Source organism: Triticum aestivum, chromosome 1B, assembly GCF_018294505.1.
Source record: "Triticum aestivum cultivar Chinese Spring chromosome 1B, IWGSC CS RefSeq v2.1, whole genome shotgun sequence".
Classification (NCBI taxonomy): domain Eukaryota; kingdom Viridiplantae; phylum Streptophyta; class Magnoliopsida; order Poales; family Poaceae; genus Triticum; species Triticum aestivum.
This window is the reverse complement of record NC_057795.1, coordinates 523,336,714-523,343,763: the sequence shown is the minus strand read 5'-3', so window position 1 is coordinate 523,343,763 and position 7,050 is coordinate 523,336,714.

Genomic DNA, 7,050 nt, shown 5'->3' with positions numbered 1-7,050 from the left:
GCGCCGCCGCGGCTCGGCCGCCGTCGCCCCGCCGCGTCCCCGGCCAGATCCGGCCCTGAGCGCCCCTCCGGCCGCCTCCCCGTGCTCCGGTCGTCCTCTCCGGCTTCCTCGATCCGGATCCAGATCGGATCTGCCTCTGGTTGACTTTCTTCCTTCCCCCGAAATTAAGTCTTTCTGTCTTTACTTTTGTTGCATGTTCATTGCCCCACAACTTTGCACCCGTGGCTCCGTTTTGGGCGTGTAGCATACCGAATTGTTCGCCTCGAAGAGTACATCATTTCATCTCATTGCATCATTTTCATTTGAGCTCATCTTGATGCCCGAAATGCTATTGGAAGAGTGCTTTATAATGTTAGTTTCAGATTCTTATCAGAACATGCACTTTTGTCATTTTTGCCATGATTGATGTGTGCATCCTATGTACTGGAGCTCTACATGTGAGTTGAACTATGCCATGTCTTATTTGCAGAGGTACTTGCCATGTATTTTTGTGATCAATGTGGTGACTAGCACAAGCATGCAAACTAGGCTTCATGATATTGCTGATTTTAGTCCCTGTTCTGCTGTTATTTTCATGCCATGTAAACATGATGCTACAGAGAGATCCATGCATATTTTGAGATACTTCAGTAAGGGTGTTTTGAACATATGGTTATGATCTATCCATCCATGGTCCTGGTTGTAATTATGGAGTAGTCTAGCATGTCATTTTCGTGCTCTACTTTTGCTTCAGAATGTTTCCTGGCAGATTCTTTACATGTTATTCAATTTTGCCAAGGTTGTTGTAGTTGATCCGTGTATGCTATGATGTTGTTCTTGCCATGTATATTTTCTATGTCATGTCTTCTTGATGGATGTATGCTTAGTTTATCATGAAGTGCTATGTAGTGAGTGCATCGAGCTCACGAAGGTGCCTTCGTAATTCTGTCAATGTCATGCTTTGTTTGCTGAATCTGTTAACGAAACTTGCTATGTTCACATGGGTGCCATCATATTTTCTGATCCTTTTTGGCTTATTGTCAGTAAGGGACTTTTGATCTATGCTTTGAGTAGATTCATGCCATGTCTTGTTTTGCTATTATAAGTTCCTGTAGCATGTTGATAACTTGCTCTGAACATTGCTTCGTGATGCTGTTTATGCCATGTCCAACCTGATATTTTTTGCACTTTCACCATGCTTGTTTGAACCTGCTATGATGTGTTTTATCCGTAGCTCAGTGTTCCTCTTTTCTTAAGCATCTCCTATAGATCACTGTCATATGTGTTGTTTTTATGTTGGGGTGCTGTAGCATAGTTTCTTGTTGCATGCTAAGTAGCATCGTGCTGTTAATCGCAGCTTTGTGCCATTCTTGTCTTGCTTGCCATTTGCAAACCGTGCATCCGAATCCGGTGATCTTTATATCAATTTCAACCGAAATCATCTCATCTTTCCAGTGGCATACTTGGTTTGCCAAGTTGATGCCTTGTTCATCCTTTCTCCTCCTGAAGCATGCATACGGATATCATATCGCTTCTCGCATATCATGACATGTATTGCATCATGTTGCTTGTACATTGCACCGTGATTTATCGTGGTTCCTTTGCTTGTGTTCTTGCTTTGGGTAGAGCTGGGAGACGAGTACATGCACGAGGAACCTGTTGAGTACACTAACGAGGATCAAGCCTTCGACAACTCTGAGAACTTTGCAGGCAAGATGAGCATACCTTCGATATCACTTCTATCTTTGCTTGCTAGTACTCGCTCTATCGCTATGTTAGCTCTACCTGCCATTGTTTATCATGCCTCCCTATTGCCATGTCATACCTCTAACCATCCTGTCCTAGCAAACCGTTGTTTGTCCATGTCACCGCTTTTGCTCAACCCCTCTTATAGCGTTGTTAGTTGCAGGTGAAGATGAAGTTTGTTCCTAGTCGGAACATGGATATTTTGGGATATCACAATATCTCCTGTTTAATTAATGCACCTTATATACTTGGTAAAGGGTGAAAGGCTTGGCCTTATGCCTGGTGACTTGTTCCACTCTTGCCGCCTTAGTTTCCGTCATACCGGTGTTATGTTCCTTGATTTTGCGTTCCTTACACGGTTGGGTGATTTATGGGACCCCCTTGACATTTCGCTTTGAATAAAACTCCTCTAGCAAGGCCCAACCTTGGTTTTACCATTTGCCACCTAAGCCTTTTTCCCTTGGGTTTTCGCGAGCCCGAGGGTCATCTTTATTTTAACCCCCCCGGGCCAGTGCTCCTTTGAGTGTTGGTCCGAACTAGAGCCACTTCCAACGCCACCTCGGGGAAACTTGAGGGTTGGTTCTAGTTGTACGTAGTGTTCATCCGGTGTGCCCTGAGAACGAGATATGTGCAGCTCCTATCGGGATTTGTTGGCACAGTCGGGTGGTCTTGCTGGTCTTGTTTTACCATTATCGAAATGTCTTGCGAAACGGGATTCCGAGACTGATCGGGTCTTCCCGGGAGAAGGTATATCCTTCGTTGACCGTGAGAGCTTGTGATGGGCTGAGTTGGGACACCCCTGCAGGGTATATTATCTTTCGAAAGCCGTGCCCACGGTTATGAGGCAGATGGGAATTTGTTAATGTCCGTTGTAGATAACTCGACACTTGACCTCTTTAAAATGCATCAACCGCGTGTGTAGCCGTGATGGTCTCTTCTCGGCGGAGTCCGGGAAGTGAACACGGTTTGAGTTATGCTTGACGTAAGTAGTTTCAGGATCACTTCTTGATCACTTCTAGCTTCTCGACCGATGCGTTGCTTCTCTTCTCGCTCTCATTTGCGTATGTTAGCCACCATATATGCTTAGTGCTTGCCGCAGCTCCACCATATTACCCCTTTTCCTACCTATGAGGTTAAATAGTCTTGATCTCGCGGGTGTGAGATTGCTGAGTCCCCGTGGCTCACAGATTCTACAAAAACAGATGCAGGTGCCGAGGATACCAGCGCAGATGGCGCAACTGAGCTGAAGTGGGAATTTGATGAGGCCCTTGGTCGTTACTATGTATCGTTTCCAGATGATCAGTAGAGGAGCCCAGTCGGGACGATCGGGGATCTAGCATTTGGGGTTGTCTTCTTTTCATTTGAATTGACCGTAGCCGGTCTATGAGTGTATTTTGAATGATGTATGATCTTAATTATGTATTGTGTGAAGTGGCGATTGTAAGCCAACTCTGTTTATCCCATTCTTGTTCATTACATGGGATTGTGTGAAGATGACCCTTCTTGCGACAAAACCACCATGCGGTTATGCCTCTAAGTCGTGCTTCGACACGTGGGAGATATAGCCGCATCGTGGGTGTTACAAGTTGGTAATCAGTACTATCCCCGACTTAGGAGCCCCCTGCTTGATTGTTTGCTGGCGTTGTTGAGTCTAGAACAAAAATGTTTTGAGTCTTAGGATTATATATATCGGAGAGTAGGATTCTTTTTACTCCTCAGTCCCTTCGTCGCTCTGGTGAGGTCTCCTGACGTAGATGTTTTGACTTTCCTCTTCTCTAATTTCACTAAAAAAATTTAGGATCACGCAGGTATCTTGGAATCGTTCCGATGGTTTTGTGACAAGAACATTGTTCTTGGTGCCTCCTGACATTTAGGGGTTGTGGCAGTGTCCCGGGGAGTTGAGCTCCGAGGTGTTGTCGTCACAATTTTATCGTTGCAGTTCTGGAATACCTGAGTTTTGCCGACATTGAAAATCTCTTTTATGCAGTTGTTGGTGAGATAACCTCGACGTCACCCAGTACTGGGGAGTTCGGGAGTATTACCTTAACTCGTATAACGGATGCTTTTCGAAGGTTGAGGTACACGATTTCCGAAGGTTTCTTGGTTATGTGTTGACGGATGGACACAGCTGGATGTAGGGATTGTTAGTTTGGGTGAGATATATTGCTTCCCCTGTATCCCCAACACCTGATTGCATAACCGGAAAGTTTCGGGAGTTTATAGGTGGGATTCAAGTAGCTCTAGCATTTCTTCCCGCAGATATTTGGTTTGTGATTGGGTAATCCTTACCACTTATTTGTTCCAGTTGTACCTTGTTTATTTCATTCATCAATCTCTTATCAAGTGGCTTCTCACCTTAATGGATGTGTGATGTTAGCTTTGGGAATTCATTCGTTCATCCTTGTTCGAATGTTTATTAGGAAGACTATATGTTGCAATTTCTATCCATTGATTCAACGTGTCTATCTGTCTATCAAGATGCTAACGGATGTCACCCTCTTCAAGATGGCTCCGCCAACGCGTCAGAATCCGGAACGCAATGATGGGAGTCAGGCGAACCCTCCACCTCCACCTCCGCCTCCGGAGGCATGGCAAGCTTTGATGGCAGCCACAAATGCCAATGCCTAGATGATGATTCAGCTCATGCAAGAGCACAACCAAGGCCAAGGCAACCAAGGGAATCAAGGTCAAGGGCAGTTCAATCATCAGCCTCAATTTCCTACCCTCAACCAATTCCTTGCAAATCAGCCGAAGTCTTTCAGCTACTGTGCCGAGGCCACAGACACCGATGATTGGCTCATGGATATCAACAAGCATTTTGAATGCAGCAATGTCAGGCCTGAGGACTACGTCAAGTTCGCTTCTTTTCAGCTCAAGGATCAAGCAGCTGATTGGTTCCAGCAATACAAGGATTCTAGAGGAGGTCGAGTGATTACTTGGACTGATTTCTGTCAGGACTTTAAAGCTCACCATATTCCTACCAGTGTTGTTGAGAGCAAGCGTGAGGAGTTCCGCAATCTCAAGCAAGCCAACATGTCAGTGTATGAATACAACAAGTAGTTTCAGAAACTTGCTCGCTTCGCTAAGCAAGATGTTCCTGATGAGAAGAGTATGATCTATCAATTCAGAGGTGGCCTCAGAGAGGATCTGCAGTTAGCTCTCGTTCTTGTTCAACCTACTCAGTTTGATCAATTCTACAATATGGCACTCAAGCAAGAAGGCGCTCAGCTCAGGTGTGAGGCTTCTAAGAAGAGAATCAGGGATGCAGTGCAGTCTTCTTCTTCCTCACAAGTGGCAGCTAAGTAGCAGAAGTTCTACCTTCCTCCTCCTCCGTTTCGTCAGCCTTACCAACAGAAGAACTCAGGTGGTCGTGGATCTTCCCACCCACCCAACCCAGGCTATCAGAATAAGTCTCAGTCTCAAGCTCCAAGGTCAAATGCTCCTTATCATCGTCCGCTCTCAGAAGTGACTTGCAACAAGTGCCAGCAGAAAGGTCACTATGCGAACAAATGCTTCAATCAAAGGCGCCTTCCTCCTCCTCCTCCTGTGAGATCTTCAAGCAATGCAGTGGTCAAGCATAATCCAAAGTCTGCAAAGGTGAACATGATGAATGCAGCGCAAGCAGAGGATTCTTCTGATGTGATAATGGGTAATGTTCCTGTTAATGATATTCCTGCAAAAGTCTTATTTGATACTGGTGCATCGCATTGTTTCATGTCAAGATCGTTCTTTGCAAAGAATGATTTTACTTGGTCTTACCTGGATATGTTGGGGAACGTTGCAGAAAATTAAAATTTTCCTACGGTTTCACCAAGATCCATCTATGAGTTCATCCAAGCAACGAGTCAAGGGAGAGAGTTTGCATCTACATACCACTTGTAGATCACGAGCGGAAGCTTGCCAAGGAGATGGTGATGATGGAGTCGTACTCGAACGTGATTCGGATCACCGATGTCTTAGTGCTGAACGGACAGCACCTCCGCGTTCAACACACGTACGGGACGGGAGACGTCTCCTCCGTCTTGATCCAGCAAGGAGGAAGGAGAGGTTGAGGAAGGCAGCTCCAACGGCAGCACGACGGCGTGGTGCAGTTGACGCGGCAGTATTCCGACAGGGCTTCGCCAAGCACGTACGAAGGAGGAGATTTGTTGGGGAGGGGAGGGGCTGCGCCTTGAGTTATGGTGTATTGCAGCCCTCTCCTCACCCCTCTATATATAGGGGAAAGGGCAAGGGGGGCCGGCCCTCTAGGGAAAACCCTAGGGGGGGCGGCGGCCAAGGGGTGGGGGGCTTGCCCCCCAAGCAAAGGGGGTGCGCCCCCTTTAGGGTTTCCCCCCCACCCTTAGGCGCATGGGCCCAAGGAGGGGGGCGCGCCAAGCCCACCAGGGGCTGACTGCTATCCCCACGCAGCCCAAGTGCCCCCCCGGGAGGGGTGGCCTCTCCCGGTGGACCCCCGGAACCCTTCCGGTGGTCCCGGTACAATACCGGTATAACCCCGAAACTTTCCGGTGCCCGTTTAATAACTTCCCATATATAAAACTTTACCTCCGGACCATTACGGAACTCCTCGTGATGTCCAGGATCTCATCCGGGACTCCGAACAACATTCGGTAGTCACATACTAGTCTTCCTAACAACCCTAGCGTCACCGAACCTTAAGTGTGTAGACCCTACGGGCTCGGGAGACATGCAGACATGACCGAGACCACTCTCGGGCAATAACCAACAGCGGGGTCTGGATACCCATGATGGCTCCCACACGCTCCTCGATGATTTCATCGGTTGAACCACGATGTCGAGGATTCGATCAAACCCTGTATACAATTCCCTTTGTCAATCGGTACGTTACTTGCCCGAGACTCGATCGTCGGTATCCCAATACCTTGTTCAGTCTCGTTACCGGCAAGTCACTTTACTCGTACCGTAATGCATGATCCCGTGGCCAACACATTGGTCACCTTGAGCTCATTATGATGATGCATTACCGAGTGGGCCCAGAGATACCTCTCCGTCATACGGAGTGACAAATCCCAGTCTCGATCCGCATAAAACAATAGATACTTTCGGAGATACCTGTAGTGCACCTTTATAGTCACCCAGTTACGTTGTGACGTTTGATACACCCAAAGCACCCCTACGGTATCCAGGAGTTACACGCTCTCATGGTCAAAGGAAGAGATACTTGACATTGGCAAAGCTCTAGCAAACGAACTACACGATCTTTGTGCTATGCTTAGGATTGGGTCTTGTCCATCACATCATTCTTCTAATGATGTGATCCCGTCATCAACGACATCCAATGTCCATAGCCAGGAAATCATGACTATC